Here is a 19617-nt window from a genome sequence, read left to right as displayed (position 1 = left end):
ATTATCAAAAAACCAAAAGATAAGGGTTAGTAAGGATGAAGTAGAGAGAACTTTTGTACACTGATAGTGGGAATGTAAATCAGAGCAATCATTATGGAAAATGGTATGGAGTTTCCTCAAAAAATTAAAAATATAATTACTGTGTGATCCAGCAACCCCACTTCTGGGTATATATCCAAAAGAAGTGAAATCAGTATGTCAAAGAAGTAGCTGTACTTCCTGCAGCATTATTCATAACAGTGAAAATATGGAAACAACCTAAGTGTGCATTGACAGATGAGTGGATAAAGATAATGTGGTGTGTATATATACACAAGAGTATTATTCAGCCTTAAAAAAGAAGGTAATCCTGCAATTTGAGATAACATAGATGAACTGAGGACATTATGCTAAGTGAAATAAGCCAGACACAGAAAGACAAATACTGTTATGATCTCATTCATATGTGGAATCTAAAAAAAAGTGAAACTCATAGTAACCAGGGATTTGAAAGTGGGTGAAAGTGGAGAGACTGGTCAAAAGGTACAAGATTAATATGTACTAGATATGTAATTAATGTACAGCATGGTGACTGTAGTTAATAAAAATGTACTGTATACTTGAAAGTTACAAAGAGAGTATATCTCAAGTGTTCTCACCACACAAAAAGAAAAGGTAACTCTGTGAGGTGATGGATATATCAATTAGCTCGATCATAATAATCATTTCACAATGTAGACATATAGCAAAACATCATGTTTTACACTCTAAATATATACAATTTTTATTTGTCATTCATGCCTCAGTAAAGCAGAAGAAAAAATTGCTAAAGTTAAAAAAGGAAAAGAAATCTACAGTTGGCTGGTTAAAGCTGTCTCCTAGTGTTCTAATACTCACTTGGCCCTTGTTTCCCAAAGAGTATTAGCCTGAGGGTGGCGTTCAAGGGCATTAACATTCCACCACTGAGACAGTGTCTCAATGTCTCTAGACAGCCTTTGATCTTGACGCACTACCAGGCTGAAGAAATGGAACACTGAATATTTGGGCAAGTTCTTTCCCTAAGATAAGGGTTCTTAACATTTAGTCCATAAACCAGGCTTTTCAAGTCTGTCAATGACACATTTGATATTTTAGAATGGTATTTTGGTGTTTATTTAAAAGTTATTCAGGCACATGATAAAACATTTGCAAAGTACTGAAAGTTAAAATTTTAAATTAAAAGCTCCCTGGTCCCAGAAATCTAGTCCTTCTACCCAAATGTAATTTTACTTTTGACAGTTTTTGTGTATTCTTCCAGAAAAAAAAAGATACAAATGGTAGCATGCTATGTTCAGAGTTTCTATGCTTAACAGCACATCATTGAGATCATTCCACTTCCGCACTACACTCTACCTCTTGCTTTTAAATAGTCCTTAATGTTCTTAATATTAATGGATGAACTGCATTTTATTTAACCAAACATTTTTTTTTTTTAAAACGGGATGTTACTCTGTTACCCAGGATGGAGTGCAGTGGCACAATCATGGCTCACTGCAGCCTCGACCTCTCAGCTTCAAGCGACCCTCCTACCTTAGCCTCTCAAGTAGCTAGGACTAAAGGCATGCACCACGATGCTGGACTAATTTTTTTTTTTTTTAATTTTGTCAAGACAGGGTCTCACCATGTTGCCCAGGCTGGTCTCAGACTCCTGGGCTGAGTGATCCTCCCCCCTCAGCCTCCCAAAATGCTGGGATTACAGGCATGAACTAACCAAACTTTAATGATGGACATTTAGTTTTTGCCATTTTGAAAAAATTCTGCAGTAAACATTCTCACATGCTTACATCATGACATATTTTTGAGCATATATCCATACAGTTAATTCCTAGTAGTAATATTGCTGAGTCAAAGATAAATACATAGTAAGTGCTGAGGCACGTTGCAAAATTGTCCCCAAAGAACCTATACCAATGTGAGTTTCTTCCAACAGCAGAGGAGAGCATCTATTCCTCCTCATGCTTTGTCAATCATGAGCATTATCTAATTTTTTTTTTTTTGGTTTTTGTTTTTTTATCATTCTGGTAGGTAACAAATGGCATCTCCTTGCTTATCGCTGGAGATAACTAGCTTTGCACGATTACAATTCTTCTGTAGCCCCTCTCTAATCTTTCCTATTTTTTTGTCTTTTATTTTAAAATAAATAATTGTATTGCTTTTTCTTACACAAGTAATAAATAACATTCATTGCAAAAAGAAAAGTGATACAGAAGTATAAAGAGTCAAAAATGGAAAACCCTTTCTCTCCCCAACCCTATCAGTCTCACTTCCCTCCTTAGAGCTGCAGAGACACTGCTGTGTGCCCAAGTGTCACTCTACTAGAAACACAAGCACCAGGTACTCATTCTGCTTCCTCTGAGGCATGATTAGGATGCTTGTGACAGGGGCATGGCTAAGATTCAGCTTTTCCAATATCCAGGAAGGAAGGGTTTGCCTCGCAAATCAGCAGTAATAAAGACTACAAAGAACTATTTACAATAGCAAAGACATGGAATCAACCTAGGTGCCCATTAATGGTAGAATGGAAAGAGGAAATCTGGTACCTACACATCATGGAATACTATGGAGCCATAAAAAAAGAATGAAATCACGTCTTTTGCAGAAACATGAATGCAGCTGGAGGCCACAATCCTAAGCAAATTAATGCAGGAAGAGGAAACCAAATATTGCATGTTCTCACTTATAAGTGGGAGCTAAACATTGGATACACATGAACATAAAGATGGCAACAATAGACACTGAGGACTATTAGAGGCAGGAGAGAGGGAGGAGGCAATGACTGAAACTATCTATTCGGTGCTATGTTCACTATCTGGGTGATAGGATTATTTGTGCCTGAAACCTCAGCATCATGCAATATACCCAGGTAACAAACCTGTACATGTAACCTCTGAATCTAAAATAAAAACTGAAGAAAAAGCCCGCAAAGGAAATGACTAAACAATTTATATGAACAAAATGGCTTAAAAGCCCTTCAAAATCTTTAAAGGTGTCATTTCCCTACAGTCAACATGCAAACTATAAATAATGTGTTTATGAAATCAGAACCCAGAAACACTTCAAAGAATCAAAGCTTAGTTGAAACCAGGAGGCGGAGGTTGCAGTGAGCAGAGATTGCGTCGCTGCACTCCAGCCTGGGCAACAAGCACGAAAACTCCATCTCAAAAAAAAGAAATAAAAAGTTAATGTATTTCATATATGCTTTGAAAGTAGTAAGATGGTATATAAATAGACAGGGAGAGGGAGAAGGAATTATTTGAGCCTTAGTTCCTCACATCAATGGGAATAATTATAAGATATCTAGTTCATAGGGCTATTGTAATAAATAATTATCTATGCAAAGTGCTTAACACAGAGGTAGGCATAGAATAAGTACTCAATAAATAGTGTCTACTCTTAGCTATTGTGGAAACCCTTTACTGGATGAGAGAAGGTACTGTGGGTGGGAAGCTCAGAATGAATCAAAGTGTTGATTCTGGATTGTAATGGTCCAATGAGTTCATTTTGCCATTTTTGCCTGCTCCCCAGATACAGCCGATTTTTCAAGACAGGAGAATTGCAATAGAGAAACAGTTTAATTCACACAGATCTGATTGAATAGGAGACTAGAATTTTATTATTACTCAAATCGGTCTCCAAAAATTCGGAGACTAGCATTTTTCAAGGACAAAGGCAGGGGGCTAGGGAGTGGGGAGTGCTGCTTGGTCAGGTCAAAGATGAAATCATAGGGAGTTGAAGCTGTCCTCTTGCACTGAGTTGTTTCCTGGGTGAGGACACAGGACCAGCTGGCAAGTCCAGGTAGAGCCATCAGCTGTCAGAAATGCAAACACCTGAAAAGACATCTCAAAAGGTCAATCTTAGATTCTACAATAGTGATGTAGTCTGCAGGAGTAAGTGGGGAAGTTGCAAATATTGTGGCTAATCTGTTAGTCCTACAAAGGCAGTTTGGTTCCCAGGCAAGAAAGGGGTTTGTTTCAGGGAGGGGTTGTTATAATCTTTGTTTCAAAGTTAAACTATAAATTAGGCAAGGCACAGTGGCTCATGCCTATAATCCCAGCACTCTGGGAGGCTGGCAGGTGGATTACTTGAGGTTAGGAGTTCGAGACCAGCCTGGCCAAGCTGGTGAAACAATAAATAAACCTCTACTAATAATAAATAAATCTCTACTAAAAATACAAAAATTATATAGGCTTGGTGGCACACACCTGTAATCCCAGCTACTAGGGAGGCTGAGGCATGAAAATTGCTTGAACCTGGGAGGCAGAGGTTGCAGTGGGCCGAGATTACACTGCTGCACTCCAGCCCAAGCAAGATGGAATTGGTTAGATCAGATGATTGTCATTGTCATCATTTTCTCACTGTTATAATTTTTGCAAGGGTAGCTTCAAAATGAGGATGGTATACTTAGAAGGACAATAGTGAGAACTGACTAGGAGTGGACAATTCATTCATGCAGTGAATGAGAAATGGAATGATTGTGGGAAGATACTAAAGCAGTGAGGGAAATGGAGATGTTTTAGGCAAAAATTAATCTGAACAGTGGGCAGAACAGTTTAGGGTGGGGAAACTAGTGGGGGGGGTGGCAGTAGGAGGCTGTTGCAGTACAGGAGAGAGCTAGGGGCTATACTAACAAAAGAGGAACCAAATCACAAAAACATGAATTCACAGTCTCCAGGCCTTGATGCCTGTCTTTTTGAAGTAGGAAAACAGAAGGAAGTAGAAAAACCTGTATTTGTTTGTTGAATGGATAGAGTTAGTTGGAGGGGCTGGTTTTACTCTAGGTGGAGATCTAAGACTGTGTTACCCGTGGAGGGTGTCCAGGTTCTTGGCATTTTGAACAAAGAATTGGACAAAATGCACAAACAAAGCAAGGAGAGAATGAAGCAACCAAAAGCAGAGATTTACTGAAAACGAAAGTATACGCCACATGGCGGGAAGAGCCGGAGCATAGGGGCTCAAGAGCAGCATTACAGAATTTTCTGGGCTTTAAATACCCTCTATAAATTTCTCATTGGTTACTTGATATACAACCTATGTAAATGAAGTAGCGGCCCATGATCAGTCTGATTGGTTGTGGAAAGCAACTATCAGAGTTTGAAGTGAAGTTACAAAGTTACACTCCTATGGAAATGTCTGATTGGTTGCAGAAAGCAACCAATCAAAGATACTTTCAATTTTCCCTTTGTCACACAGAAAAGGCGGAGATGGGGCAGAGGATGCGTGGAAAGCAGGGGAGGTTGCAAAATGAGTGGCCTCCCATCCTTTTGTTACTTAGGTGTGGAAAGTTGGAGTTTTCATTTTGATTTAGTTCTAGGAAGTCAGCGTTAATTGGCCCTAGGTTTCCTGCTTCCAGACCCTATTCTCCTGCCTCAACTGGAAGTCTGTCCCCTACATATTGAGTACGTGTGAGGTGGCTGCAGAAGGCTCTAACTAGTAGGGTTCGACTAGAGGTAAACCAACAAGGCCAAGGTCTCTGGATCTCCTTCCAGAACTCCTGGAATCAAAACAGCTCCAATTCAGAATGGCTGACATGGCTGTTACATGAGACATCCCATTAAACTCTCTTTTGTTATGAAGTAATCACAGATGCTAACTTGGGAACACTCACTACCTTGCAGTAAACCACAAATAAAAGTCTAAGGCTCCCCAACCATCTGAACGAACTTTCTTCTCGGCCAGGGCACTCTTAAAATTTAACCTGAGAGACTGGTTCAGGTCATGACAGAAAGGCGGTAGGTGGGTGGAGGGGGCGGGTGGTTTGCGATCAGACTTACAATCTATTCTCTCTGAAAATGGCTACCTGGAGACTTCATTTACATGATTAAACTTTAGTATTCACAACGTCTTAACTCCGAGATTCCTTTCTTTCTATTGATCCCAGGTCTTTAGATAAACGTAGCCAATTGACAACTAGAAAATTTTTAAATCTACCTAGAAGTCCACCTCCCCAACCCTTACCCCCCACATCCTCACTTTGAGTTGTCCAGCCTTTCTGGACCAAACCAATGTATTTCTTCAATGTATTTGAAGTCTCATGTCTCCCTAAAATGTGTAAAACCAAGCTGCACCCCAGCCACCTTGGGCACATGTTCTCTGGATCTCCTGAAGGCTGTGTCATGGGCCATGGTCACTCGTATTTGTCTCAGAATAAATCTCTTCAAATATTTTACAGAGTTTGACTGTTTTAGTCAATGTCCCTCAGACATTGGTTTTCTTACCTAAAGATTCAGCACTGTTCTAAACCCTCAGTCCTATACCTATCGGAACAGGAGCTTGCTACATACATCAAGAAGGCTGCTTCAAAGGGCTGAGTCCAATATGGCTACTATTCCAACCTATGGCCTCTGGCCTCACACTAGTTACAGTTCAGAGAGCTAGACCCTTGCTGCCCAGAGTGTTGTCTAAGGACCAGCAGCACTGGCATTACCTGGGAGCTCATGAGAACTACAGAATCTTAGGCTCCACCCTAGACCCACTGAATCAGAATCTGCATTTGAACAAATCCCCACATTAAAGTCTAGAAATACCAACCTAGAGCATGGTTTTGAATTAGTTTTTAATTTTGTTTTGTTTTGCTTTTTGGTGAGGAAGTAAAACAACTTTAAATGTAAAATGATGGCATGATGAGTCCCAGTTTCAGAAATTAGAAAAATAGTTAAGTCATAGAATTGAGGAAACATGGCAGTTATATACTCAATAAATAAATTCAATACATCTATTACTTTTAGGCTGGGCATGGTGGGTCACACCTATAATCCCAGCACTTTGGGAGGCCATGGCAGGAGGATCACTTGTGTCCATAAGTTGGAGACCACCCTGTCTCTACAAAAAATAAAATAAAAAATTAGCACGTGCCTGTAGTCCCAGCAACTTGGAAGACTGAGATGGAAAGATCACTTGAGCCTGGGAGGTTAAGGCTGCAGTGAGCCATGATCATGCCACTGCATGCCAGCCTGGGTGACACATGAGACCCTGTCTCAAAAAAAAATCTATTACTTTGGTAACACGGGTAGTGATGGTGATGATAGTTAACGTTGATTGAGCACTTAACTTTGTCTCAGGTACTATAGTAATTGCTTTCCAGATATTATTTCATTCAATCTTCAGAAATATCTATAGCCTCATGAGAAGCCTATGAAGCACGTACTATTATACTTCCCATTTAACAGATGAAAAAACTGAGGCATGAATGCTTAATTGACTTTCCCAAGTTCACATAGCTATTAAGTATTGGAGTCATGTTTTCAATGCAGTATATCTGACTTCAGAGGCTTCAGGCTATGATCACTATGTTGTATTTCCAGCTGAGATCTCACTGATCTTCAGAGAGTTTGGTAAAATCAGATCAAACACCCTCTTTACATGCCCTTACAATTCCTGCCCCCTCCCCTGCCATTGGTGTTTTAAAGAGCCCTCACCCTCAGGTCTCTCCATGTAGCTCAGACTTAAAATACCCCTCTACCACTGGAAGCTCCAATTGCATTATTTCTTTTCTTTTTTTTTTTTTTTTTTTGCATTATTTCTTTGAGATGTTCTATATTGACTCCTCGGCTTGCCCTCCATCCCCCCCCCCCCCCCCCCTACCCCCCCCCACCCCCGCTCTCCGCCTGCCCCACTTCAAAAAAAAAAAAAAAAGATGTTCTATATTATTTATTTTCTGTCATCCTTAATGTGAAAAGCAGGCTGTCTCTTTTAAAAGTCATTCTTTCAACGAATATTTAATGAGATGGAAAACACAATGGAATGTTAATGTAACCATTCCTCAAGAAGTTTAGAGCACTACAGTCCCACTTTTGTGTAACCCATGCATATTTTTGCTGAACTTGAAATCACAGCTAGGGTGTAATTTGGTGCCTCATTTTGGCATTTCTCATTGGATCATTATTAATCTCAGACTGTTGTCATCATCCCAGAGTCCATTTGTGTTCCCTTGCTCCCTCCACGCAAATCACATAGCCTATGGTTTGGACTCTATTGCTGTGCTTTAGTAGAGAACTTGAACCTGTGATTTGTGGGACGCACGGGTTCTAGTTCACTTCTTCTACCTGCTCCCCAGAGCCATCATTTCCTCTTATTTTCCCCAGGGAGTTTTCAGATGAAAATAGAGTTGCTGAGAAAGTTACGTGGCCTGGGGAAAGTCTACAAGGGCAAAGCTTCTTTGGGCTTAGAGCCAGGCCCGGAAACAGCCTGGAGCTGGTTCAGAATAGGCTGGAGATCAGGAAGTCAAAAGCCCAGGAGAGAAATCATTCTGAAGGAAAAGACATCTGTGGAAAGCAATCCGCTCCAAGAAATGTTAAACGAGAGGAAAAAAGAATATAAGGCGCTATGGTTCAGCATTATTCGAATTCTATCTGGGTGTGTGTATACACTATCCTATGTAGAAAAATAATAAAAATAAATTTACCCAAATCTTAACCATGGTATCTCTGAGTGAAGAAACTGCAGGTAATTTTACTTTCTTCATTATGATTTTCAAACCTTTTAAAACTTTTCTTTAAAAATTCCTTACAATAAACCTAGTTCTTTATTTTTATTTTTTTAAGATGAGGTCTTGCTTTGTTGTCCAGGCTGGAGTGCAGTGGCATGATTGTGGCTCCCTGCAGCCTTGACCTCCCAGGCTGAAGTGATCCTCCTGCCTCAATCTCTTGAGTAGCTGGGACTACCAGTGTGCAGCACCACGCCCAGCTATAATTTTTTTATTTTTAATAGTGATAAGGTCTCTATTGTGTTACCCAGGCTGGTCTCAAACTCCTGAGCTCAAGCAGTCCTTTTGCTTTGGTCTCCCAAAGTGAAGTAGGAGAATAGGGCCTGGAGGCAGGGAACCTATGGACTTCCTAAAACTGAATCAAATGGAAACACTTCAGCTATGACAGGAAATATCCTCTTCATTTACACAGGGCATACACCAAGTAATCAATGGAAACCTGTAAAGGGTATCTAAGCCCCAGAAAATTCTGTAACGGGGCTCTTGAACCTCTATGCTTGGACCTGCTCCCACCCTATGGAGTGTACTTTCATTTTCAATAAATCTCTGCTTTCGTGTTGCTTCATTCTTTCCTTGCTTCATTTGTTCCTTTTTTCCAATTCTTTGTTTAAGATGCCAAGAACCTGGACACCCTCCACCTGTAACAAACGTGCTGGGATTATAGACATGAGCCACCAGGCCTGGGCCAATCTGTTTATTTTATAATCAGAGAAAAATGAGCATAATTGTTTTAAAATGCAGACTGTTTCTTTTCATGTGTCCCAATGTCATCTGTTGAGCAGTTGCAAACTGAGAAGAGTGGGTTTTGATCTCTAGATTCTAACGGCTTCACCCAATGAAGATGTCTTAGTCTGTTCATGCTGCCAAAACCAAGTATCATAGGCTAGGTGACCTAAATAACTGCAATTTATTTTCTTATGGTCCTGGAGGCTGAAAGTCTGAGATCAAGGTGCCAGCAAAGTTCATTTCTGATGAGGGTTCTCTTCCTGGCTTACAGATGGCTATCTTCTCCCTAATGAAACTGACTTTGCAAAAATTATAACAAGAAGAAAATTATGACAGTGAAAGACAGTGAAAATTATGACAATCTAACCAGCTCCATTTTGCCTTTAACCTCCAAACTGCCCTTGGTTATTCATAGGCATGGGCCAATCTACCTTTGGGAGAAATTTAGTTTATAGTTTAAATGATAACAACTCTTCCCAAAAACTAAACCACTTTTGTAAAACAAATGAAAGACCACAAGATTTGCAACTTCCTCAATTACTCCTGTAATTAACATTACTATTGTAGAACCTAAAATTGGCCTTTTGAAATGTCTCTTCAGGCTTTTGCATTTCTGATAACTGGATGGCCCCACCCTGACCCTCAACCAGTCTGTAGCCCTCACCCAGAAGCAAACTCTGCCCACAAGGACCATTTATCACACCCTTGCCCTCCAAACTATCTCTGAAAAACCCTAGCCTCCAAATTTTTGAGGAGGCTTATTTGAGTAATAATAAAACTCTGGTCTCCCATTTAGCTGGCCCTACCTGTATTAAATGCTTTCCTATTGTAATTCCCCTGTCTTGATAAATTAGCTGTATCTGAATAGCAGGCAAGAAGAACCCACTGGGCAGTTGCACTGTGTCCTCATATGGCCTTTCTCAGTGCCTCCAAGGGGAGAGAGAGAGGAGAGAGAGAGAGAGAGAGAGAAAGAGAGAGAGAGAGAGAAAGAGAGAGAGAGCGCACAGAGTGCACTCATCCCAGTACTTTTGTTATAGGTGGAAGGTGTCCAGGTTCTTGGCGTCTTGAACGAAGAATCGGAATGAGGAGTGAGCATGTACCCTGATGTCTCTTCTTATAGGAACACTAATCCTATTATATCAAGGGCCCCATTCTGTGATCCCATTTAATCTTAATTCTTTCTTTGCTCCAAATAGAGCCACACTGGAGGTTAGGGCTTTACCCTGTAAATTTTGGTAAGGCACAAACATTCAGCTCATGACAGAAGGAAAGAGAAGGGATTTGCATACTGTAAACCAAAAAGTTTACAACTGAGACGAGTCTCAATCAACTTAGTTTATTTTTTTATAAGGACATATTCAGGACATATCCATGACACAGCCTCAGGAGATCCTGAGAACATGTGCCCAACATGATAGGGCTACAACTTGGTTCTATATATTTATGGAGACATAAGACATCAGTCAATACATGTAAGATGCACATTGGTTCAATCCAGAAAGGTAGGACAACTGGAAGCAGGGGCTTCCAGGTCATAGGTAAATTCAGAGATTTTCTGATTGGCAATTGGTTATTATCTAAAGACCTGGAATCAATAGAAAGGAATGTCTATGTTATGACAGGGGGTTGAAGAGACCAAGGTTTTGTCACGCAGATGAAGCTTCCAGGAAGCAGGCTTCAGAGAGAATAGATTCTAAATGTTTCTTATCAGACTTAAAGAGTCTGATCTATCAGGCTTAAGGTCTCTGTGTTGATATTAGTGCTGATCAGCTGTGCCTGAATTCCAAAAGGGAGAAGGGAATAATACAGCATATCCAACTTCCCTTTCCCATTATGGTCTCAACTAGTTTTTCAGGTTAACTTTGGAATGCCCTTGGCTGAGAGGAAGGGTCCATTCAAATGGTTGGAGGGCTTAGAATTTTATTTTTGATTTACAGCATCTACTATATGTCAGGCAGCTTAACATATAATCTGATGAAATTCTCACAACCATCTCATTAGATAGGTGTTACTGTTTCCCATTGTGCATGTTGTAATACCAATAGTAAAATTTATTAAGCATGTACCATGTGACAGGCAGAGAGCTATGGCAGATCCTTGTTAAGTAGTGGAAAAACCGCTTGCCGAAACAGTTGCCTGCAATTATGTGGAAAGTAGAGTGTAAGTGATGAATGTGGTTATTTAGTTAACAAGATTTCCAAGCAAAGTGTTGAAGCTGTGGGCTGTTTTTTTCTTGACGCTTATAGTAAAATGTGAGAGGAGAGACATAAATCAAGGGAAGCACTTTTAAACTAAAAAGAAATCAGTACTTCATTCTCAGCCTCTCCAGATGGCAAAGGATGCTAAAATTAAGAAATGGCTTCCAAGCACTGTTAGGAAAGCATGGCATAGAGAAAAAGCCAACAGCAACTGGACAACCATTTGTTAAAATCTCAGAAAGATCAAAGGATCAGAGTGGTATTCAGTCACACAAAGTGCCCTTTCAAGAGATTAAAGGTGTGACACAAAGAACCTCTCAAACAATAGGGCCTCTTAGGAAGCATAAGAGTTGTGCACCTAAGTCATAGCAGAAGGAATCCAAGGTAAAGAAGGGCTTATCTTGAACAGATCTGTAGGTATGTCTTCTTTCTAATGGAGCAAACTCCAGTTAAATCCACTGAAGATTCAAAAGTTTTTAAGTAAGTTATTTAAGCAGAAACACTGTTAGTTTGGATGGAGACAAAGAGAGTATAAAATCAAGGATAGCTGCTGGACCCCCAAAATTTTACTGGCAGGGAGAAGGCTGATAAACTACTTAGCTGCAAACATGTGCTGCCTTTCATGGAAAAGGAAGGACAATTCAGAAGGCAGAACTAAGAGACCAAATAGGCCCGAAGAACTGATCAAGGAACATTGAACATTTGCCCAGCTGGATTTCAGAACTGTCATGGACCAGCGACTCTCACATGCCTCCCATTCCCCCTTCCTTTTCAAATGGAAATGTCTATAGCAGTTATCTTAAGCCTTCCCATCACTTTATGTTGGTTTTATGGGAGGTAGATTACATCTCTTTCATTTTACAGATCAACGAATTGAGAAGAATTTTGCCTAAAAGACTGCATCTACACCTGGACCTGATTTAGATTATGAGATTCTAGACTTTAAGCAGATGCTACAATGGGATGAGATTTTGAGGAATATTGAGAAAGAAATCAATGCATTTTGCATTTGAGAGAGACATGAATCATTGGAAGTTAAGGAGTAGATGGTGGCAGAAAGACTCTAACATGGCCTGTGTGATCTCTGCCTCCTCAAATTCATGCTCCTGGAATGAATCCTCCTCCCCTTGAGTGTGGGCAAGATGTCACTTCTGTGATTATGTTACATAATCTTGCAAGGTGTCCAGTGTTAGGAGACTCACTTCCTCGCTAACTTTGATGAAGCAAGTGGTCGTGTTGGAAAGGTCCATTATGACAAGCATTATGGTTAATATATATATTTTTAGTTTCCCACATTACACTGATCTAATGATGGGTAATTTTATGTTTCAATTTGGCTATGTTATGGTACCCAAATATTTGGCCAAAGTTTATTCTGGATGCTTCTGTGAGGGTGGTTTTGGACGAGATTAACATTTAAATTAACGTGCTTTGAGTAAAGCAGATTTCTTAATGAGGGTGGGCCTCATCCAATCAGTTGAAGTCCTGAATAGAACAAAAGCCTGACCTCCCCAGAGCAAGAATGAATTCTGCCAGTGCATGGCCTTTGAACCTGAACCGCAACACCAGCTCTTCTCTGGGTCTTCAGCCTGCTGGACCACCATGAAGATCTTGAACATGCTAGCTTCCATAATCACATGAGCCAATTCCTTAAAAGAAATCTTTCAATATATACATGAATATATAGACATCCACATATACCCATCCTAGGACTTCTTTTTCTCTGGAAAACCCCGACCCATACAGCAAGAAACTGAGAGTGGCAACTGGTTAACAGCAAGCTAGGAACTAACCTTTGGTCTGGTAGCCCACAAGGAATTTAATGCTACCAACAGTTATATGAGCTTGAAGTGGATTCTTGCCCAATTGAGCCTCAGATGAGAGACCAGCCCTAACCAACGCTTTGAGTGCAGCCTTATGAAGGACCCAGCTAAGCCATGCCAAGACTCCTGACCCATAGAAACTGGAAAGTAATAATTGTGTGTTGTTTTAAGCTGCTAAGTTTGTGGTAATAGTGTCACACAGTAACAGATAACTAATACAAGAAGATATGAAAACTTCAGGATTCCTGTTTATAAACTGAGTGCGATTGACCCTTACTTTTTCTTTCAAGGGCTCTCCAAGGTTCCAGCAGTTAGCCCTGTGTAATGCTTCCTTTGCAGAAATATCCTATGGAGATATTTGAAACATTGCGGTATTGTAGAAAAAGATTCAGGAGTCACACAGCCCTGGACTTGAATGCCATCTCACTACTTACTATCTGTGTGACCCAGAGCAAGTCACCTCACCTACCCATTGGCATGCACTTCCCTTTCTTTATCTCATACTGGGGAAATAAATTTGGACAAAGATATCTGCACAAGAATGTGTATCATAGTATAAGCCCAAAATTAGAATCAATCTAAATTAGTTTAATAACAGTATCTACTTCTCAAGATTGTTGTGGGGGATTAAGCAAAACCATGGATGTGAAGCATGAAGTCTAGTGCTTGAAACAGGGCACCCAATACGTGGAAATTTTAAAAATAATTTGCAGAGGGTTCCTAAGCCTGCAAAACTAAAGGACAAACATTGTTTTCTTTGCCTGCCCCAGATCCAGGGCCACTTGGTCATCTGAGACAATGGCTAGTGGTGGTATGATAAAAATCTAGTTGCCATAGTCACCATTTTCTAAAGCTAGAGAAAGCCTAGAACTGCCAGGCCCAATAAGTATTTGCTGGAGGCATACAGGGAAAACAAATCAACAAAAGCTTCCACTGGACTGCAAGTCCTGTGAAGACAAGGCCATGTCTGTGTTATTTGCTGCTATATTCCTAGCACTCAGCACAGTGCCTAGAACAGAATATATGTTCAATAAATAGTTGCTGAATAAATGAACACATGAATGAATGAATGGGTACCTCTTATATGGAGCATGAAGATAAGTACCCTGGGTATTTATTTCCAACATCCGGTGCCTCCGCCTGAATGGCTCCTCAGAGATTCCTGATAAGAGCACTGGAGTAAGCCGGGGGCTCCCCTCAGGCCAAATTATTTCTACTGCTGTCCTAGAGAACTGCTAATTTCCCCCAAAGAGAGGCAGACAGCTGTGAGAAGAGGGGCTTTATCTCACTAGAGTGAAGTAGAAAGGGAAATGCCCTTTTTTGAGAACCTACTGGGTACCAACCAGGCACTGCTAAGCTTTTCAGACACATTACCTATCTAATTTATTTCTTACCACAGTTCTCTGGGTTAGGTATTAGTATCTCCATTTGGCAGAAGAGATAACTGAGAGACAGAGAGGTTAGGTGCCTTGACCAGACCACTCAGCTAGTAAGTGGCAGAGCTAGGATATGAACTTAGGCCTGTCAGACTCCAAAGCCCATGCTCTACTACACCAGTACTGGGACCTGGCAGGGGCCACAGTCTTTTAGGAAGTCGAAAGGCAGGAGCCCTATCTTATTAGACTTTGTGCATCAATTTCTATCACAGTGGCTGTCAAATAGCAGAGACTCAATAAATGTTTAATGAATGAGTCTGTCAGTGAAGAATTCTTTCCATTCATTCATTCAGTACATATTTATAATGTTTATAGTGTGTCAGGTAAGTCTAAGTAGAATCTGGGGATACAAAGGTGAAAAACACCTATGGAACTAGCAGGGTGTGGTGGCTCACTCCTACAGTCCAGTCCCAGCTACTTGGAGGTTGAGGTGGGAGGATCGCTCGAGCCCAGGAGTTGGAGGCTGCAATGAGCTATGATCACACCACTGCCCTCCAGCTTGGTAACAGAGTGAGACATTTCTAAAACAAACAAACAAAAAAAGCCTATGGAACTTACATTGTAATTGGGGAAGAGATACTATAAACAAACAAGAAAATATCAGATAATGACTTCTCCAAAGAAAAATGATGCAATTAAAAATGGCTGGGGGCAATTAAAAATGGCTGGGGGTGGTCAGGGAAGCCGTCTGTAAGAAAAGACATTTAAATTGATTGACAAGAAGGAGTCAGTCATGTGAAGGTCTGGGGAAAGTGCATTTGAGAAAAATAAAACATATAGGGCAAAGATCCTGGGGTAGGAATAAACTTAGTGTGTGTGTGTAACTAAAAAAAAAAAAAAAAAAGATACTGTGCTGGGAGGAAGTGAGAGATAAGGGTGAGTGGTAAGAGAGGAGTGTGTTAGTTTGCTGGGGCTATTAATAAAGTACCATAAACTATGAACTTCAACAAGACAAAGTACTGTCTCACAGTTCTGGAGGCTACAAGTCCAAGATCAAGGTGTCAGCAGAATCAGTTCCTTCTGGGAGCTGTGAGGGAGAACCTGTCTTGTGCCTCTCCCCCAGCACCTGGTGGTGTTTTGGTGATTTTTGCTGTTCCCTGGTTTATAGAAGCATCACCCCATCTCTGCTTTCATCTTCACATGACATTCTCCATGCATCCAAATTTCCCCTTCGAATCAGGACAACAATAATATTGAATTAGGGGCCCACCCTACCCCAGTATGACCTCATTCTAACTTAATTACATCTGCAACAACCCTGTTTCCAAATAAAATCACATTTGGAGATACTGAGGACTTCAACATGAATTTTTGGAGGACATGCTTCAACACATGAGATTAGCAAGCCATACCAGATGAAGGACATGGAAAGCCTCAGAGACCAGGGGAAGGGGTTGGATTTACCTTGGATATAATGGGAAGTCACCAAAAGGTTTCAAATCCAGCAAGTGACATAATCTGATTTATGTTTTAAAAGGATAATTCTGGCTACTGTGTTAGATTATGAGAGAAAACAGCCCCTGAAGCCTGTATGAGTCATATGGTTCCCCTGCTAGGGATGGAAATTCTCGTCATAACATCCACTTACTGGACCTGAGGCTTTAGTTTTCATTGTTCATCATTAGTTTATAGGAAAAACAAATCTATCTTCCAATTGATGAGATGAACACATCTTTATAACTACATAAAAAATCATTATATTCTTTCCTGGATGTTGACTTCTAAAAAATAATAAAAGTAATGCAAGCGCTTGGTAAAACTCCAAATAATACTAAGGGTGGCAAATTAGTAAATACAGGACTCCAGCACTGCTCCTCAATCCCTACCCATTCCCACTTCTCAATTTCTTCACATTCACATTTTAAAAGGAATCTCTTTGGAGATCCCCTTTCTAGAATTGTTTCTAATCATCTACATGTCTCTATACAGATTCTTACCCACAATAAATTTTTCACACTACAACTGCCTAACTTCACCAGGGAAGCTCCTGTTACCCTTTCCCCATAAACTGGCCTGAAAATGTTCAGGATGAACAGGAGCACTGAGCCACAAAATTAGTAGTAGACTAATCATTGGATTTGGGGTCAAAAACATTGAGTTCTAGTTTCTGTTACATCACTTCCTGCCTCTGAGTTACTGAGCAAATCACAGCCAAGTCTTGGTTTCTTCCTATTTTGCCTACATCACAGGGTTGTAGTGAAGCTCAAGGATGTTTGTGTAATAAAGCACTTCTGGTATATTACTGCTAATGAAGACAACCCTCCTTTCCACATACACACAGCTATACCTGTTGGCATCCACTTACAGACAAAGGAGTTTTCATTTTGTAACTAGAACTAGCAAGAGGCATCATGCTTGAGGACAGGTGAGGGAGGATGGGGTAGAAGTGACTTTGTCAGGGTGGGTGATCTCTGGGGTAAGGGTTTTCTGAGTGGCTTTGTAGGCTCAGATGTGGCCAAGTGGGAGTTGGAGCAGGAGGGAATAAAGTGAGTGCGTCCCTCTTGAAAACCATAGATGACAGGATTGGTTTGAGTGTACTTGGGATGCCCTGATTTAGTGACATATTCAGAATCTGAAAAGGAAAAACAATGAAGAAACATTTTGGTGGGAGAGGTTCTAAGATTCTGTTAATATAAAGGAGAGGCTGCCAAGCCCACAAACATTGGACTTGAAGGGTTTTGTAAAAGTATCTTATCACTAGAAAAGAATGCTGGCCATCACTTTGGGAGACCCAGGCAAGTGGAACTCTTGAGCTCAGAAGTCTGAGACCAGCCTGGGCAACATGGCGAAACCCCATCTCTACAAAAAATACAAAAATTAGCTGGGTGTGGTGGGGCATGCCTGTACTGCCAGCTACTTGGAAGGCTGAGGTGGGTGGACTGCTTGAGCCCAGGAGGTTGAGGTTGCAGCGAGCTATGATCAGCCACTGCCCTCCAGCCTGGGCAAGAGCGCAAGAACCTGTCTCAACAACAAAAAAGACTGCTGGACTATTTTGGACTGTCATCCAGGGAATTGGTCTGTTTTTTCCTTTTATAGTATCCCCAGCACTTAGTATACTACGTGGCACCAAGTAGGAGCTCATTAAATATTGGTTGAATGAAGTGACGATTCCTCATACATTAGCACTTTTAGCCCTTAGGATCAAATGAATAACAATGATGTTCATATAGCCAATTTGTAAAGCCCAGTGAGTACCTACTTTCAATTTATCATCTTAATGGTCCAATGAGGCAGGTTTTATATTCATTCTTAATTTGCAGATGTGGTTACTGAGGTCCAGAAAGGTCAAGTCATGTGCCTAAAATCACTTGGTGAAGAAGTAAAAGAGCCTGAAATAAACATGCCCTTCATCACCTACACAGGGTTGTACTTTGATGGTGATAATCAGGTTGTGACTTGTAATATAAAATATAAGAACCAGAACACCCTGTGGCTAAGTATGGTGTGTCCAGAAGGTGGTATATGTCCAGCTAAGAGACGTATCTCCAGGTAGGAAACAGGAACTAAGCAGTCCAGCTTTGCACCACCAGCCAGCGTTCAGCAAGCACTGTATTCTCTGAGGTCCTATGCTGTGCTAGGCACTAAACTTGGTGCTTGGGATACAATAATGAAAAAGCAGAAGGACAGAGTTCTCTCAGGTGGTGGCAGGTGCTGAAATGGTGATCACACACCATCTCAGACTGATAAGACTCCAGGGTGAGATGAAGCCTGGAATGCTCCTCCAGGGTTTTCCAAATACTAGCTCAAGGTCGAGGGACAAACTGTTCAGGAATCTCTTTTTAACACCCATTCAGATGGTTCTGATACACAGCTAGGTTTGGGAGCCACCACTGTAGGTGAGCTGGGCTGATTTCAAGGCATGTCACGATGGCTGTCTCATTTTCCCCAAGCTTTTAGATGAAAAGTTCTACCTTCAGCTCAGCTGGGCTCTGGAGTCACACTTGAGCCAGAATATTAAAATGGGGATGATCACCACCCCTAGGCTAGTGAGGTAACTAGAAAAACTGCCTGCAAGGCAAGGAGAATCTTGTGGAACACAAGGTCATACTGTGAGATGCAGAAGCCCATTTTCAAGGAGACTGTTCATCCAAGGCCAAACATAGAAATCCTGAGTTTTGTTTGATCAAGGAAGGTAGCTGGGGACGTGGTTCATGCCTGTAATCCCAGCACTTTGGGAGGCCGAGATGGGAGGATTGCTTGAATCCAGGAGTTTGTAGACCAGCCTGGGCACCATAATAAGACTCTGTTACTAAAAAAAAAAAAAAAAAAAAAAAAAAAAAAAAAAAAAAAGTAAAAGAAAGGTAGCCAATTCCTCAAGGTAGTAAACCTTGAGTACAGGTCCTCTGGCTCCAAATCCTATGCTTTTTCCATCTTTACCCTGTCCTCTACCTGCAGCCTCTGGAGTGAAGATCCTCAAATGGTTGATTTAGAGACACTAGCAGTGAGCAACATATAGGTATGGAACATCCTCAACATGGCAGCTTGAGGAGGCCCCAGTGAACCCCAAAGTGCTTTTCTGTTAACCTGAATGTTGCTCTCTTCTCAGAGCTCTATTTTGTTTTTGAGAATACAAAGTTTTTACTTGAAGTTGTTTGACCATTTCTCTTATCCTGTATCCCAGTAGCAGTTGAGAGTGCTTATTATGAGGGAGGAAAGAGAGTCCAGGGGCGGGTCCTTGGTAGCTCAAGGGGAGGGCAGAGCCTGAGGTGCTAGGGAAGGAGCTTGCGAGGCCTGGAGCTACAGTCCAAAGGACAGGAGCTGAAGATTCGAGGAACAGAGCCACCGTGCTTCTTTGTTGTCCTGGGAGAGTCCTAGTTTACACCTGTTGTCCCTCCCACTGTCAGAAGTGCCCTAGTCATACAGCAAATGATATGGCCACCCCTACTGAGGGAGGAATTACAGCCCTTCTTTCCTCATTGTTTTCCCCTGGGACA

This window comes from Sapajus apella, unplaced genomic scaffold (assembly GCF_009761245.1).
Source record: "Sapajus apella isolate SASKATOON/1434 unplaced genomic scaffold, GSC_monkey_1.0 scaffold103, whole genome shotgun sequence".
NCBI classification, from domain to species: Eukaryota; Metazoa; Chordata; class Mammalia; order Primates; family Cebidae; genus Sapajus; species Sapajus apella.
The sequence above is the reverse complement of the archived record's forward strand: the minus strand, read 5'-3'. Positions refer to the sequence as shown.